Genomic DNA, 18,066 nt, shown 5'->3' with positions numbered 1-18,066 from the left:
CTTCTTCCCTGACTCCCCTCCCTCGCGATCCGATTTCATCGCCAGTCGTCGGGAAGCGACGCCGATCGCCGGCACAAGGCAGCCCTTGATCGTTGAGGAGGAAAGCTACCGCCCCGACCTCTCCCCTTTCTCTCTCCCTCGCCGCGAGTCTCTTTTCTCCCGAGCCCCGAGCCCCTTTCTCTCGATTTCTCCTCGTCGATCGTCGACCCACGAGACGTCGGAGCCAAGCTCGCAAGGTCTCCGATCACCTCTCCTCACCGGATCTTGAAGGTACTAAAGATGTCCAAGCCATCTCTGGAGGTGTGATCGCTTCCTCGGTTGGTCCTTTTCCCCGTCCAGGAGATCCGATTAGGGTTCAATGAGGGGCATAGATCCGCGTCGTCTCAAGCCAATTGAACTTCTCATTCATCCTCTTCAATTCGTTTGCTGGAGAGTGATCGGTTGCTCTTCATCAACCGGATTGGAGTAGGCGATGGCACCTGGAAAGGACCAAATCTAGGTAAGCTTCATCCGAAATTGGGTGATTTCAAAGACCTTACCTCTTTGTGATGTTCTTCTTGATCTGGACTCTAATAGATTCAAGGGTTTTGCTGTTTTGTGAGGTTGTTCTTGTTCTGGATTGGAGGAAGGCATCGGATCAAGGTATTGGTAGATTTCTCTTCTACCGATCACTGCTTCTCCACTTCTTGAAGCTGTGGAGGTCACGGGTGAGGAGGCAAGGGACTATTGAGGTGAGTTTTGTATTATGAATTAGGGTTTAAGCAAATCATTTGCTGTATGGTTGGATTATGGATTTATTCTAGGGAGGATAGGTGTGTGTGTGTGCTTGTAGCTTATGGACAGGGGTCATGGGGTTGTGAGCTACTGGATTAGCTGCTTCATCTTAAGGTAAGTGTTTTTCTAGTGATGTACTACTAGTTTTCTTATTAGAGTGCTACTCTATTGGGTTTTCTAAGGGATTGTAGAATTGATTCTTGATGTTAGTAGATGACACGTAGATTAAACGATGGTGTTAAATGAATTAATTGATTTGAATTTGGGATTTGGTTGTGATAAGTTGATTTGTGATGGTTATTTGGTGAATGATTTATGTAAATGGATACATGATCATTATTTGTATGTGTTGGATTGATTGAGGTTTATATTGGGTTGAAATTTGTGGATATGATGATTGGTTGATGTGGATTATTATGTGATCATTCTTGAGATCATTGGATTGCTTTTTGGTTGGATTATCGATGTGGTGGTTTGGTTAGTTGTAGATGATGATGTTAGGTTGTTGTGGATTTAGGATGAGTTTGGATTAGTGAGTTTTGGATTGATTAATAGATTGTGGATTATGTTTGGATCTAGAAGGAGTTGAATTAAGGAATTAGGTAAGTTACTTCGATTAGGGCTTTCCCTAATTAGATTGGGGAGTTTATTTAGCTATTTGCTACCTATGTAATTAGCTAAATATATATTATGTGATCGCAGGACTTGGATTCGGGACGAGTGTCTCGGCATGGGATTATTTGGCACGATCGACACATCAAGGCGGGTATTTCTTCCTTTGCCTCTATGTAGTTTTCTTGTACTTAGTGCGTGGTTATTATTGGATGAATTAGGCTGCTTTATCTTTATCACGATCGGTTGCTGTTTTTCCTGCATGATACTTATGCTTGACCTTTGTGAACGATCTATTTAATTCATATACAGTCTCCACTCTTGATATCTACTCTGTTGTGATTACACGTGTAGAGTATGTCTTGTAGGGATTGTCGGGCGGTTAGTATTACCATGCTGATTGGGTACATAATGTGGATTGTATATAGCTTGGTATGTGTTTTGGGAGTCATCAGGTTGACCCTACATTTGCATGTTGTATGTATACACGTGTTTGGTTATGTACTTTTGGAGGAGTTATGTTGATTGTATGTTTGTGTTTTATACACGTGTCTGAGGTGTTTATTATTGGAGGATACATGTTGATTGTATTTACGATCTATGCATATGTGTCCAGGGGGATTATTGGAGATTCTTAGTTGATTATACATGTGTAGTTGTGTACATGTGTTGGGTGGGATGTGTGGATTTATCATGATGATTATACTCATGTTGGAGGTATTTGTGAGGTTGGGGTTATTGCATGGATGATGATTATATATATATATCGTATTAAGCATTCATCCGATGACCATTATCTCCCTTGTGGTGAGAGAGTCGTGATTGGTTTCGTACCACACTCGGCCACTCGTGGGTAGTGGTAGTTGGAGCGATTCTTCTAGTCTGTCGTGCCACCCGGTCACGAGGTTTAGTGAATCCGGCGTTGTGGCGATCGGGGACCACGATCTTATGTAGTTAGGCGACTCTAGCGGATGTCGCCTCGACCCTTATATAGTGGGGTGGAGGGTAGTCTGTCGTCGCGGACCAAGCCTCTCGGCCATCTGAGGTCGTGGTGTCTAGAGAGGTGGGCGGGGTGACCGTGGAGCGTCATCTGTGATTATTATTCTTCGTTTGATCGGTGCATCTGCGTTTGCATCGTGCCTAGTAGATACTAGTTGCGTGTGATTGTCGTTATTGCACTTGATTGAGATATGGTTGTTGCATTTGGTTGCCATCTGCATACGTATCATTTATTTACATGTATATGCGATCGTACTTATATTACAGTGTCGCGGGTATATCATTGCGGATCCGGTGAGTTCTTGATCTTTGTACCTTGCGTCGATTCAGTTAGGTATGTATGTGTCATTATGTTAGTTGTGGTTTGTATAGTTTATATGTGGTTATTATATCGATTATGTTTAGGTGCATTGATTATGATAGTATGATCGTATTCTTTATTCCCTACTGAGGCTGTATACTTGTGATCTCCATGTTTATGTATGGACCATGCACTATCTTTTCTATTTCCCATTGAGTTACCTATACTCACCACCGCGTATATATTTATTTTCGGTAGATGGTTGGAGTGTCGCTCGGAGTATCCTGTCTGCGGGTCCTACGTCACATCCGAAGATCGTGATTGTTTTCTTTGTATATTCTTTTCTTATTTTGGCATTGTATTTGTGTATAGGCATGTGGCTATCTTATGGTTTTAGTGTTGTATTTGTTGTATAAGCCTAGCCGGCTAGCGATGTATTGATTGTGTTGTATTGGGCTTCCGTTTCGTTTTCATTTGTGTTGGTTTTAAATGCAGTAGTGTGAAATTTATTTTATATATAAGCTTCGTGGTTGTGATTATTTCGATCCGGTAGTGTGAAATTATTATAGCGTGGTTGTGTATATAAATATTCGGTAGCGTGATGTATTATAACTTGTATATGTATAGGTGATCAAGGTGCTTGCTCGTTTGTCGAGCAGGAACTCCTTTGGGGCGTGACACACAGGGGGCGATGGCGCCTCGGTTGGCTATGGGCGCCTTGGGCGCATGAAGACTATGGGCGCCTTGGTGATAAGCCGAATGGTCGGTTCGTCTGCAGTGGACTCGGGCTATGGGCGCCGGAGGCTTCAGGCGCCTTGGATGCCCTTTATAAGGGGTCTTGAGCAGTGAGATCAACAATTGACAAGCTTTCCTTCTGCATGTGCTACTCAAGAAACGACTCTAAAGTGTTGTTATCTAAACACCAGCTTGATTATTATTTTTGTCTATTATTTCAATTCTAGTTGTACTTATTTCCTTGTACTTATTCACTATATTTTAGTTGTTGCCCGGAAGCGATCGAGGATCGCGGGCCTTGAGTAGGAGTAAACGACTGTGTCTCTGTGTTTGTGTTTATTTACATTTCCGCTGTGTATTTTACTCCGATATTTTATCGATAATCGAACGAAATAGCCGCGAGCGCTATTCACACCCCCTCTAGCGCGTCTCGATCCAACAATTGGTATCAAAGCCCTAAAGTGCAAGCATGCTTAATCTTAATATTTCCATTTCCTTTAGTTTGAAAGATACTTTTAGCTGAGATAAGGTTATTTTTGTCTTTAACAAGTACCTAAGCAAATTTTTGTGATATCACAACACTTTAAATTCTTAGTTTTTAAAGAGGGAGTTTAGCAAAAAAGATTTGATCAAGACTCAGTTTAGCAAAGATTTTTACTTTTAAAATACTTTTTATCAAAGACTTAGCTAAACTTATGAAGATAATGGTTTTGTTAAGTATTTAACCTTAAAAGACTTAGTTTTTCAAATCAAAATTGTTTTGATGAAATTTTGAGAATGCTTTGGAAAATACTTAGCATTTTCAGCAAAACTTAGCATTTGAAAAGATTTTTCAAATCATTTTGAAATAAAGTTTTAAAAGATTTTTCAAATAATTTTGAAATTAAATTTTAAAAGATTTTGAAATTAAGTTTTTAAAATATTTTCAAATTAAGTTTTCTAAAAGATATTGAAATTAATTTTTTTTTTTAAAAAATATTTTGAAATTAAGTTTTTTAAAAGATTTTAAAATTAAGTTTTTAAAAGATATTGAAATGATTTTGAAATTAAGTTTAAAATATTTTGAAATTATTTTGAAATTAAGTTTTAAAAAGATTTTTAAATAATTTTGAAATTATTTTGAAAAGATTTTTAAATAATTTTGAAAAATCTTTCAAAATCATTTTAAAAATATTTTTAAACTTCATTTCAAAATTATTTGAAAAATCTTTCAAAATCATTTTAAAAATCTTTTTAAACTTCATTTCAAAATTATTTGAAAGATTATTTTAAAAATCTTTTTAAACTTCATTTCAAAATTATTTGAAAAATCTTTCAAAATCTTTTTAAAATCTTTTTAAACTTCATTTCAAAATTATTTGAAAAATCTTTCAAAATCATTTAAAAATCTTTTTAAACTTCATTTCAAAATTATTTGAAAAAACTTTCAAAATCATTTTAAAAATCTTTTTAAACTTCATTTCAAAATTATTTGAAAAAACTTTCAAAATCATTTTAAAAATCTTTTTAAACTTCATTTCAAAATTATTTGAAAAATCTTTCAAAATCATTTAAAAATATTTTTAAACTTCATTTCAAAATTATTTGAAAAATCTTTCAAAATCATTTTAAAAATATTTTAAACTTCATTTCAAAATTATTTGAAAAAGCTTTCAAAATCATTTTAAAAATCTTTTTAAACTTCATTTCAAAATTATTTGAAAAATCTTTCAAAATCATTTTAAAAATCTTTTTAAACTTCATTTCAAAATTATTTGAAAAATCTTTCAAAATCATTTAAAAATCTTTTTAAACTTCATTTCAAAATTATTTGAAAAATCTTTCAAAATCATTTTAAAAATCTTTTTAAACTTCATTACAAAATTATTTGAAAAATCTTTTAAAATCATTTTAAAAATCTTTAAACTTTAGGGCTCTGTTACCTGATCAACACCAATTAAATAATTTGATTGCTATTTAACCTGACTTATGCTTAGACTTAAGGACCAACTGAATAAATAACCTAAATTTTAGCTACTCTAAAAAAATTTAGGTTACCTATTTTAGAGTATTATTTTTCAACCTAAAAAATTAACAAGTTCTTTTTCAAAAATAAGTATTATTTTATTCAAAATTAAGCTAAGTCCCTTTTTTCACTTAAGCTATATTTTCAAAATTTAATGTTTGCAAAAGGCTTAGCTAAGTGACTCGTATAGTAACTTTCAGACTTAGCCATCTTTATGAATTTTTGCTAAGTTACCTATTAGATTCATTCTATACTTAGCTAAAAGTATTAAAAGCATATTCCTTGCAAAATTTAACTCATGGATTTCAAAAAAAAAAATTTGCCAAGTAAAAAGAGCCTTCAAAATAATTTGCCTCCAAAACTCATTAAAATCTAGCTAAGTTTTTCTAAACTTAGTTACATATTTTTTTTCTCTTTTCCTCTAAAACCAACTAAGTTTACAAAGAGGCTGAAGCCATTCTTCAAGTCATCCATAAATTAGCCTTCTTAACTTAGGAGAAAAATAACTAACAAATTTTTCAGTTACTAGCTAAGTGTTTCACAAGCATTTTTTCAAAGACTAAAACTATTTTTTCTAAAAACTTAAAACATGCTTTCCAACTGGCTTATTTTTTGACATATGGCAAAGGGGGAGAGTAGGTAATTCAAAAGTAAAACTTTATTTAATTCAAAAAGGAAACCCTGTATTAAGGGGGAGCTTCACAAAAGTTTAAGTGTTAGCTTAAGTTAGGCGTTCATTTGAATTTATATACTTAAGTTTGCTCACTTAAAACCTTTTAATATACTTATGTATTTGTTTTACTTAACTTTGAATTTGTGTAGCCATAATCAAAAAGGGGGAGATTGTTGGTGCGGGAAGCATCCGACGATCGAACCCAAGTTTTGATAATGACAAAGGGTTCAAAGTTAAGTATTGTTGTTATCTAAAATATTGAATGAGTGTTTCAGGAAAGTCCTAACTGCGGTTAGGCAGGTGAATGTTGGTTGCTACTCGGAAAACCTATAGGTTCCACTGTACAAAAATTTTGTACAAAGGTCTGAACCTTTTCCTAGCTACCATGTGTTCTTTTAAATTAAATTTTGGATCTCCTGCGGAACTTAACACGTTTGATCCAAAACTTAATCTATTTGTTCTTTTAGGTTTTGACTTGGATCTCCTGCGGAACTTAACACGTTCGACCCAAGTCTCCTTAAGTTATTAATTCCATTAAATATTAATTTCCATAAAAGGTTCCCAGTACTGACGTGGCGAGGCACATGGCCTTCTTGGATATGGGAGCAACCACCACCGACTAGACAAAACCTTTAATAGAAAGCTAATATTTAATTTCCTAAAATAACTTTAGGTTAACCAAAGAGAACAATCAAATCACAAGGAAAAGAAAGAAACAAAAGAACACAACTTCGAAAAAACATATTCGAAATTCTAGAACGTAAGCCTCTTGTATTTGGTATTATTTCCATATATAACTAGCATGATGCGGAAATAAAATTTACTAGTTATACCTTGTAGAAAAACCTCTTGATCTTCTACCAACTGTAACGACCACCCTTCTTAATACTCTACTACTCTCTAAGAGTGAGCGTTACTTAACTACTAACTCTACTTAACCGGTATGATTAAAAATCACATGGAAACCCTACCGAAAAATTTCGACAGAACCTCCCCTATACCGGTGACCAAATCAACAATACAAATAATATATACTCAGCCACAGGCGGCTGGAACATATAATCACTCAACCACGCAGTATAATAACTCAATAAGAAGAATGAAACTACTCTAGCAATAATAAACAGATAGAACTCCAACGATAGGACATACAAGCTACAAGTGCGGAATAACTCAATTACAATCTCAACTTCATAATAACATAAACTAAAACTCTAAACAGGTAGGTCCTGAAAATTCGCTACCGAACCCTGGATGCACTGTCACAGCATCTCCTTGTCGCCTTCCTTCTTATACTTTTCCTTTTCCTTTATCTGCAGTAGGAGGAAAATAGTATCTATAAGCTAAAAGCTTAGTGAGCGCTATCCTACTCACAAAAACTCGATATGCATGTATATAAATAAAAACATGCTAAAACTGAAAACTAACATGTATAGCTACTCATGCTCATAAATAGCAAAGGAATCAACTAACTGAAAAACTAACATGTATAGTTACTCATGCTCATAAACCAATAAAGGAATCATACTAACTGAAATACTAAACATGTATAGCTACTCATGCTCATAAACCAATAAAGGAATCATACTAACTAAAATACTAAACATGTATAGCTAACCATGCTCATAAATAGCAAAGGAACTAACTGAAAGGCTAAACATGTAAAGCTAATTATAGAACTATCATGTGTATCAATAAGAAACTGAATTGATACCTAAGCTAAACTAATTAATGCTAAACTGAGTCTAACTTGTATTCACATAACTAATTTGTGAAATTTTGAAAACTATTTACATAATAGATTAAAATAATAATCATGCCGCTGATGGGCCCGGCAACTGTACTTGCTGTGCGCGCGTCCCTAACTAAACCCGGGATTGCAAGTTCCGAGTCTAGTAGAGTTTACTAGGTTATCTAAACCTAGGGACGACTGTGGGAGCCCAACCCAATGGATATCTAATCCAGTACAGTGCCACTGCTGAAAATAAAATACTGATTTCATAGCTAATTTTCTTACCTTGCTTTAACTAGGTTATCTGAACCTAGAACTAGGTTATCTGAACCTAGAGGCGACTGTGGGAGCCCACCCATTGGACATCTAGTCCATAAAAGCTGTAGCAAGACTAAATAAGTTATTTTAAATGCTTCTACTGCATTTACTGAGCTATTAAAATGCCTACTGTAGCATTATATTGAGCTAAGCATTTTATCAAGCACTTGGTGTGCACTAGAACACACCCTACGTACTGAAAATCTGTATACAAAGCTTAACATAAATCTGCATGCAAAGCCTAACAAAATCTGCATATTAAGCCTATCAAAATCTGCATGCTTTACTTATAAAAATCTGCATACTATAAAGATAGAGCAAAGAAAGCAACTTGGACTTTCTAAACATGCTGTAAAATAGAGCAAAAGAAAACTAACTTAGACTTACTAAACATGCTGTAAAATAGAGCAATTGAAAGCTAAATTGGACTTTCTAAACATGCTGTAAGGTAGAGCAAAATAAACTAATTCTGAACTGTTATAACAAGGTTATTCTTGCCCTTAAACCAGTAACAAATAATCTATCCAAACTTACTAGTATACTAAGTTGTGCATGCTCATTTAGTGGCAAGGGAAACTGAATCAGCATACTACTACATGCTATAATCCTTAACATAATTGGAAATAAGCACCTTTCATGGAAACCAAGATATAAGAAGGGATATTGCTGTTATCAAACATCTACGCATGATATACTAAAGCATGTATCACTAAAATCTACTCATGTTGAATTATTTCCAATTAAGCAGAGTATAAGGAAAGGTTGCTTCTAATGGACGGTAAGGATGTATTCTACACTTACTAACATAACAATAAAACTGCTCGAGTTTATAAAATAAACAAGCAACCAAATTTGCACTGCTATTAGAAGCAACACTATAATATAAACGATTCCACACCTGTTTAAAGAAGCTAGACTAAGTTTGCACTTGCTAATAGGCAAAGTATAATCCGTTTCTGCACTTGCTAATAGGAAAACATAATCCTAGTTTCTTAATTCTTTTACACATCATGTGCATTACATGTGCAGTTGATGTAGGGCTTCCAAAAATAGATATTTACTGGTTGTTTTGCTAATGTTCCTATAATGTGCTGTCAAGGTCAAGTAGGATGCACTAAAATATGTTAAACTTGAAACCTATACAAAACCTATTCGAGAAATCCAAACATGCTCTTCTTTGTGCTCACTTCTGCCCACAGAAACACATGGACAGCAATAACCCAACCATCAATTCACGGTAGGAAACAAAAATGGCAGCGATCATCTAAAACAAAGAAAACCACTTATCTAAGGGTTTCATCTTTATCTATGTGAATAAAATCTACACCACAACAATCATCCAATCAAGGAAAACTCACGGCAGACTCAACACAAGGAAACTTCAAACAAATCCGGAAGCAAAGAAAACAAATCGAAGCTCGGAACTACTCCTACTGCAGGTGAGAAGCAACTCACATCGCTGTTCTTGGACTTACAACCGAGAAGAAGGAGGCTTCTAGGGCTTCGGATATATGCTTCCTCGACGATCTCTTGGTATCTTCTTGCTCTCCTCGACGAGAGGATCACAAAGGTATGAAGAACTCGCGGAGAAGGGTGCTCGCCGGCCGCCGGAGACGAAGCCCTAGCTTCGTCTCTGTTTTCGCCCGAGAGGAAAAAACGCCGTCACGAGAGGAGGAGAGGAGAAGATTTTGTCACGGGGAAAACCTAAGTTCTCTTCTTATAACTTTAATATTCTGTTAACTAACTATTGCTTAAATACAACTTGATTCGGGTTTTATTAAGAAAAGTTCAGCTGGTCTGTTGGTGGGCTGCGTTCTGCTTAACGCCTAGCGCATGGGTTCGAAACTTGGTTGCAACCATTTTTCCTTCCTATTTATTTCCTATTCATTAACTACTTCTTAAATAGAATATTTCTCCTTTTTAAATAAGAAACGATCGCTAGCACACATGGTCAGCCCGGCTTTAACCAAATCCCAGGTCGCAGCTTCGATTCCTCATCTGCGCACTTTTATTTTCAATTTATTTAAACATTTCTAAATACTGCTTATATATATATTTCGCTCCATATATGGTTAACAAAAATCGTGTAGCTCAGCTGGTTAGCTGCATCCGATTAGAACCTGGTTCGGGTCCGAGGTCTTGGGTTCAAAACCCGGCTTTAACATATATATTTTTCTTATTATTTTTTTTAAACTTCTTCCTCTTGGTAAAAATACCAAACGAACTCCAAAAATTTCATAAAAATACTCTAAAAATTTCTAAAAATCTCTAGAATATTTTAAAAGTATTTCCAAATATTTTTATGGACTTTTAGAACTCTAAATCATGAAATTTGGGGTGTTACACGTATTCCTCTTCTAACCTCGGACGTTGTGTGGGCAACGATCTTCCGAGACGAGAAACCACCAATCACCTTCTTCTCCTCCTAGCTAGGTTCGGCCAACAAAGAGGAAGCTTCACCAAGGAAGAAAAACAAAATACTAACCAAGCTCCAAGAGATGCTAGCTTTCTCTCATTCTTCTTCTTCTTCTCCGAGTAGTATCCGGCCACCACAAGAGCTCCAATAGAAAGGTAGGGTTCGGCCACCACAAGAGGAAGAGAGGGAGAGGTTGGCCGGCCACACCAAGGAACAAAAGAGGGAGAGGAATAATAGATGTTGTGTCTTGTGAAGGCACCCTCACCCCTTCTTTTATATTCCTTGGCCTAGGAAAATTAGGAAATTTAATTACAATAAATTTTCCTTAATTTCCTTGACATGATTTAATTGAGAGAAATAAAATAAAATTTCCCCAATTAATTTCAAGTGGCCGGCCACATTATTGGAAAACAAAAGAGGACAAGTTTTAATCAACAATTAAAACTTCCTAATTTGTTTCCGGAAATTTTAAAAAATAAAATTTCTCTTTAAAATCTCTTCATGGTTGATAAAAGGAAATTTCTATAATTTTAATTTTATCAACATGTGAATAATTTTTAAAGAAAAAATAAAACACCTCTCCAATCTACAAATAAGGAAAGAGATCTAATCTCTTTCTTTAATCTTTTGTAGATCTTTTACAAGAGAGATATTTTAATTTTAATTCTCTTTAAAATATATCTTCCACATAATAATAAAATTAAAATTAAATTTCTTTTTAATTTATTTTGGCCGGCCCTACTAGCTTGGGTTCAAGCTAGGGCCGCCACCCAATCTCATACCTAGGCCGGCCCGATCCCAAGCTAGCTTGGCCGGCCCCTATTGGTGGGTATAGAAGGTGGGTATAGGTGGGTATAGAACTCTATAAATAAGAGGCTACGATAGGGACCGAGAGGAGGAATTGGTTTTGGTCTCCGATAAAATTAAGCATCCCGTGTTCGCCCCGAACACAACTTAATTTTATCAATGATAATTCATTCCACTAGAGAACTATCATTGAACTACCGCACCAATCCCAAATTACATTTTGGGCTCCTTCTTATTATGAGTGTGTTAGTCTCCTGTGTTTAAGATATCAAATGTCCACTAATTAAGTGAGTTATTGACAACTCATTTAATTAATATCTAAGTCCAAGAGTAGTACCACTCAACCTTATTATCATGTCGGACTAAGTCCACCTGCGGGGTTTAACATGACAATCTTTATGAGCTCCTCTTGAGGACATTATCAACCTAGTATCTCTAGGACACAGGTTTCCTTCTATAATCAACAACACACACTATAAGTGATACTATTTCCCAACTTATCGGGTTTATTGATTCAACGAACTAAATCTCACCCATTGATAAATTAAAGAAATAAATATCAAATATATGTGCTTGTTATTACATTAGGATTAAGAGCACACACTTCCATAATAGGTCTTTGTTTCTTTATAAAGTCGAGTATAAAAGAAACGACCTCAAATGGTCCTACTCAATACACTCAAGGTGTACTAGTGTAATTATATAGTCAAGATAAACTAATACCTAATTACACTACGACCTTCCAATGGTTTGTTCCTTTCCATCATGGTCGTGAGCTACTGTTTATAATTTATAAGGTACTGATAACATGATCTTCTGTGTGTGACACCACACACCATGTCATCTACAATATAAATTAATTGAACAACTACATTTATCATAAATGTAGACATTTGACCAATGTGATTCTTATTTCTAGATAAATGTTTATACCAAAAGCTAGGCTTTTAGTATACACTCCAACAGTGAAAACCCTAGGGGGTGGTAACCCTAGGTTCTAGGGGGCGGTAACCCTAGGTCATAGGGGGTGGTAACCCTATGCGGAAAGTCTTGGCAGGTCGATGGCTTCAGGCAAAAGTCCTAGGGGGTGGTAACCCTAGGTGGAAAGTCCTGGTGTCGCGAACCAGGTGAAAGACTGGACTAGCCGGGAAGCGGATGTCCAGCAGAAAGTCCGGAAGCGTCGAGTGCTGAGCAAAAGTCCAGTCGATCTGGAGGATCACACTGGCAGCAGATAAATCTCCTGAGTGGAGTAGGTGAGGACGCGTTCCCCGTAGAGGGAATAGTAGACGTTGAGTCGACCTAGGATTTCCGGTCGAAAATCCGAAGTCAGACCCGGACAGTCCGGAGACTGTCATAATATTCTTTATCATATTCATACTGTTGTTTTATGCTAACTTTGTGTTGCAGGATATTGTTTGGGACTAACATGTCTTGCAGGTACAAAATAATGAAGTTTTCCTCGGATGAACAGTGTCTGAGGCACCTCCATGGAGCTTGGAGGCGCCTCGGGTGCAAAAGCTGACCTGGCCTCAAAGCAGGACTGAAGGCGCCTCGGTTGGCAATGGAGGCGCCTTGGAAGGCGCCTTGAAGACCTATCAAGGCGCCTTCAAGGTGATAAGGCGCAGAATGGTCAGCGCTCATCTGCACGGTGGACTCGGAGCTATGGAGGCGCCTTCGGAGGCTTTCAAGGCGCCTTGGATGCCCTTTATAAGGGGTCTTCGAGCAGCAATGAAGATCAACAATTGACAAGCTTTCCTTCTGCTGTGTGCTGCTCAAGAAACGACTCTAAAGTGCTGTTGCAGTCATCGACGACCCGAAGCTTCAGTTATTATTTTGTTGTCAGTATTATTTCAATTCCAGTTGTACTTATTTCCTTGTACTTATTCACGATATTTTAGTTGTTGCCCACGGAAAGCGATCAAGGATCGCGGGCCTTCGAGTAGGAGTCGATCTAGGTTTCGAACGAAGTAAACGACTGTGTCTCTGTGTTTGTGTTTATTTACATTTCCGCTGCATATTTTACTCCGATAGTTTATCGATAATCGAACGAAATAGCCGCGAGCGCTATTCACCCCCCCTCTAGCGCGTCTCGATCCAACATAATCTTGCAGACCCTACAGCAAAAATAGCTTTATGCCAAATTCTTAAAGTGCGAGTTCTGGTTAGATCAGGTGGCATTTCTACGTCATATCATTTCTAGAGAAGGTATCTAAGTGGACCCTGCCAAAATAGAGGCAGTCAACAACTGGTGTAGGCCCAAAAATGCCAGTGAGATCATAAGCTTCCTTGGTTTAGCTGGGTATTATAAAAAATTCATGGAGGACTTTTCCAGGATAGCCTCTCCACTAATAGCCCTAACTAGGAAGAATAGGAAGTTTGAATGGTCAGACAAACGTGAGCAAAGTTTTCTAGAGCTGAAGAAAAGGCTGACCATTGCCCCCATTCTGACTGTTCCAGAGAGTGACAAGAGTTTTGATATATACAGTGATGCTTCCAAGATGGGTCTTGGGGATGTACTCATGCAATAGGGGAAGGCTATAGCTTATGCTTCCAGACAACTCAAGGACTATGAGAAAAACTACCCCACTCATGATCTTGAGTTGACAGCTGTGGTCTTTGCACTAAAACTCTGGCGACATTATTTGTATGGAGTTCAGTGCATAATCTTCACAGACCATCAAAGTTTGAAGTATTTCTTTACCCAGAAAGATTTAAACATGAGACAACTTAGGTGGCTAGAGTTGGTTAAAGATTATGACTGTGAAATCATCTACCACCCAGGTAAAGTTAACAAAGTGGTTGATGCACTAAGCCAAAAATCCAGTGCACCCCTGATGTCCTTGTCGTCATTAGCATTGCCACTACAGAAGGAATTGCTAGACTTTAGAGTTGAAGTTATTTATGGGCAACTCTCTGCATTGACCTTAAAGTCAACCCTGCTTGAGGATATACAGAGAAAGCAAAGTGAGATTCAGATATCCAAAAGATCAAGCAAGGAATAGAAAAAGAAGAAAATTCAGAGTTTCGAGTCTCAGACAGTGGAATCCTCTATCTGGGAAGCCGCCTTTGTGTCCCCAATGATGAGGAACTGAGAAAGAAGATTCTAGAAGAGGCTCATAGTACACCTTACTCCATGCATCCTGATTCCACCAAGATGTATCAAGATTTGAAACAGAGATTCTGATGGTCTGGACTCAAGAGAGATGTTGCTAAATATATCAGTATCTGCCTGACATGCCAGAGAGTTAAAGCGGAGCACTAGAGACCAGGAGGAGTCCTATAACCCCTTCCAATACCAGAGTGGAAGTGAGAGGAAATATCCATGGACTTTATAACGGGTCTTCCAAGAACCATTAATGGATATGATGCAATATGGGTGATAGTGGATAGATTGATCAAGTCTGCCCATTTTCTAGCCATCAAAGTGTCCTACTCTATAGAGCAGTTGGCACGGCTATATGTTAAGGAAGTGATCAGACTTCATGGAGTTCCGAAATCTATCATTTCTGATAGAGATGGGCGCTTCACCTCTCATTTTTGGGAGTGCGTTCAGAATGCACTAGGCACCAAACTCAAGTTCAACACAGCCTTCCATCCTCAGACTGATGGACAGATAGAACAAGTAAATCAGATTTTAGAAGATATGCTTAGGGCATGTGCATTAGATTTTAAGGGCAGTTAGTGCAAGTATCTATACTTAGCTGAATTCCCCTACAACAATAGCTATCAGACCACTATTAAGATGACACCGTATGAAGCGTTGTATGGTAGGAAGTGCAGATCACCCATCTGCTGGAAAGAAGCAGGTGAAAGGAAAGAAATGGAAGTGGAGTTGGGCATTCAGACTGAGATGATAGATGAGACCACTCAGGCTATCCAGAAGATTAAACAGAGAATCGAGACTGCCCATAGTAGGTAGAAAAGCTATGCTGACACACGCCGTAGGCCACTTAAATTCTGAGTCGGAGATTCAGTCTTTCTCAAGGTCGCTACAATGAAGGGAGTGATGAGATTTGGCAAAAAGGGCAAGTTAAGTCTTCGCTACGTAGGACCCTACCTGATTATAGAGAGGATTGGGAAAGTAGCTTACAAGCTGGACTTACCACAAGACATGTCAGTAATACACAATGTATTTCATGTCTCCACGCTAAAGAAGTGCGCCCACGATCCCAGCCAAGTGATTCAGTCTCAGTCGGTACAGATCCAGGAGGATCTTAACTATGAGAGCAGACCTACACAAATAGTGGACAAAGAAGTTAAGAGACTAAGAAACAAAAAAGCACCACTAGTGAAGGTCATTTGGCAAAATCAGAAGCATGAGGAAGCTACTTGGGAGCGTGAGGATAGTATGAGACAAAAATATCCAGAATTATTCTAAGTTTGAGGACGAACTTTTTATAAGGTATGGGGAATTGTAACACACCAAATTTCCTTGTTTTGAGTTCTAAAAGTACTTATAAATATTTAGAAATACTCTAAATATTTTTAGAAATTTTTAGAGTATTTTTATAGAATTTTCGGATGTCGTTTGATATTTTTACCAAAAGAAATAAAGTTGCGGCAAAAAGTTGTCAAGCCGAGGTTCGACCCCATCACCCCTTAATAAGCAAAGTCTTAAGAATATTTAGGATGACCAGGTACCCCAACAGGGGTGTGCTAAAAGAAAAGAGAGCAAAATAATTTTATGTAGACATAAATACGTCCCTAGGCATAAATAGAAGAACTTAAGTGAAATAATGGGATTTTCTCAACCTAATCTTTCCTCTTCCTCCCGTGCGCCGACTCCTCCTTGGCCTGGGCGAAAAAAAACAAAAGAAGCTTAGGGCTTCCTGTGGTGGCCGGCTAGGATGAGCTTCGAGGGAGCTTTTGATATTTTCCGACTCGTCTCGACGAGAGGAACGAGTGGACGTGAGCAAACCGCGAGGATCTCAATTTCACCGGAATCCTAGAGGGGTTTCGCGTTAGTAAGTTCAAGATAACACTGTAAGTACTGCTCACCTGTAGTAAGAGGTGTTTTTCGTTGATTTCTCGTCGTAGAAATATTATATGTGTAGATTTCTTTTATGTTCTATGCATGATCGTGTGTTACCTAGTTGATTTCACTCGTAGATGCATATGGAAGAATACCCAATCAGTATTGTGGGCTTAGGAAAAGTATAAGAAAGATAAAGAAAAGAAAGAAAAGGCCAAGGTCTTAAGTAGATCCCAAAGTCAAGACTTTATCGATTTTGGCACACAAGGTGCTTGTTAAAATGCCAAAACTTTTAAAGATGAAGTAATTAAGATATTTTATTTTTAAAGGCCAGTACCCGACTTCCAAGGTTGTCGTAAATAAATCCAGGTGTCCAATTCCAAGGTCTTGGCCCTGGTAGACCAAAGTCTGCTCTTTTAGGATTGGTGGCTCGCTACCCCAACCTATTAGGGAACGCGCATAAGATGGTGTAGGACCGATGCGGCCGGCTAGAAGGGGGGGGTTGAATAGCCCTGAAAAATCAAACACAACCCTTTCTCGTACGATTAAACTAACACATAAAAAATAGATTAAACAGAAAATAAAGCATAAAAACGAGGCACCGAATTTGACTTGGTTACAACCGGGGAGGTTGTTAATCCAAGGATGAAGATCGCACTAAGAGCTCCTTCAGGCGGAGAAGCCTCGTTTACAGCAGTGTAAGCACAGAAAAACAGAAGCTAATCTAAACAGTGGAAGCACACAAGTGTTGTTTACAATTTCTTAGTGATGAGAAGCTTGGACCAAGGCTATATTTATAGCCTTGGTCGGCGCCTGGAAGGTTCCGGCGCTGGGGATAAAATTTTATCCCTTATCGCATAGATCACGTTTGACCTCGATCTGGATAATATCCAGGTCTGGGCGCTCGGAAGGGTTCCGGGCGCCCCGGACTAGTCCGGGCGCCCGGACCAAGAAAGTCAACACAGTTGACTTTTTCATCCGGACCCTCTACTCCGGTTCAGTTCGCCTCGGTCCAGGGCTTCCATTTCGGCTCCGCTTGCTTGGGTGATCCCGACCATCCGAAATAGGGCTCACCCGAACCCAACTTCCGGCCTTCTCGAGCTTCCTTTCGCTTCGGCTTCTCGTCCCTTGGAAATGTCGTGCATCTCCTTCTTGTCCGCCCGCGTACTCATCCGCAGCTCTTCATCCCTCGGACGCACCGAGCCCGTCGTCTCTTGCTCCCGAGCATCCTTCTCGCTAGCTTTGTCCCTCGCTTGACTTCCTGTACTCCTGACCGAGCCCGTCGACTCTCTCCCGTGACGTCCTTCTCGCTAGCTGCGTCTTCCACTCGAGTACCTGTGTTCCTAAGCTCCTGCACACTTAGACACAAGGTTAAATACACAGGACCTAACTTAACTTGTTGATCACACCAAAACAACCTTGGGGTTCCAACAATCTCCCCCTTTTTGGTGTGATCAAACCCAAGTTAAGCTAGGGTTAAAATAGACATAAAATTGAATTAACTTAAATTGTAATTTAAGTGCAAAAAGATAGAAAAAATTAAATCTATCTACCTCCCCCTAGACTTATACTTTCCCTTCTCCCCCTTTGATCACAAAAAAAATGGGGTTCCAAGAAAAATAATCTAAGGGTTAAAGACTTAGAAAAAGTATTTCAAAAAAAATCTAAGTTTTTAAGAAATTTAGAAAATTTTTCTAAGTAATTAAAGCTGAGATTTCTAGT

The 18,066-nt window shown here is 37.9% G+C and overlaps 1 long non-coding RNA gene across 3 annotated transcripts; it reads left to right on the top strand.

Moving 5' to 3' along the window:
• LOC121987873 lies at positions 1-1,529 on the top strand. 3 transcript variants are annotated; one of them, XR_006113747.1, is made up of 3 exons: positions 1-499; positions 603-731; positions 1,477-1,529. It is a non-coding gene; the product is annotated as an uncharacterized LOC121987873 (long non-coding RNA). The 3 variants fall into 3 exon arrangements; XR_006113748.1 differs by lacking the exon at positions 1,477-1,529 and adding an exon at positions 813-1,209; XR_006113749.1 differs by lacking the exon at positions 1,477-1,529 and adding an exon at positions 804-1,209.
• The last annotated feature ends 16,537 nt before the right edge of the window (positions 1,530-18,066 follow it).

Source organism: Zingiber officinale, chromosome 5B (assembly GCF_018446385.1).
Source record: "Zingiber officinale cultivar Zhangliang chromosome 5B, Zo_v1.1, whole genome shotgun sequence".
NCBI lineage: Eukaryota > Viridiplantae > Streptophyta > Magnoliopsida > Zingiberales > Zingiberaceae > Zingiber > Zingiber officinale.
This window is presented reverse-complemented; position numbering and strand designations above follow the sequence as displayed.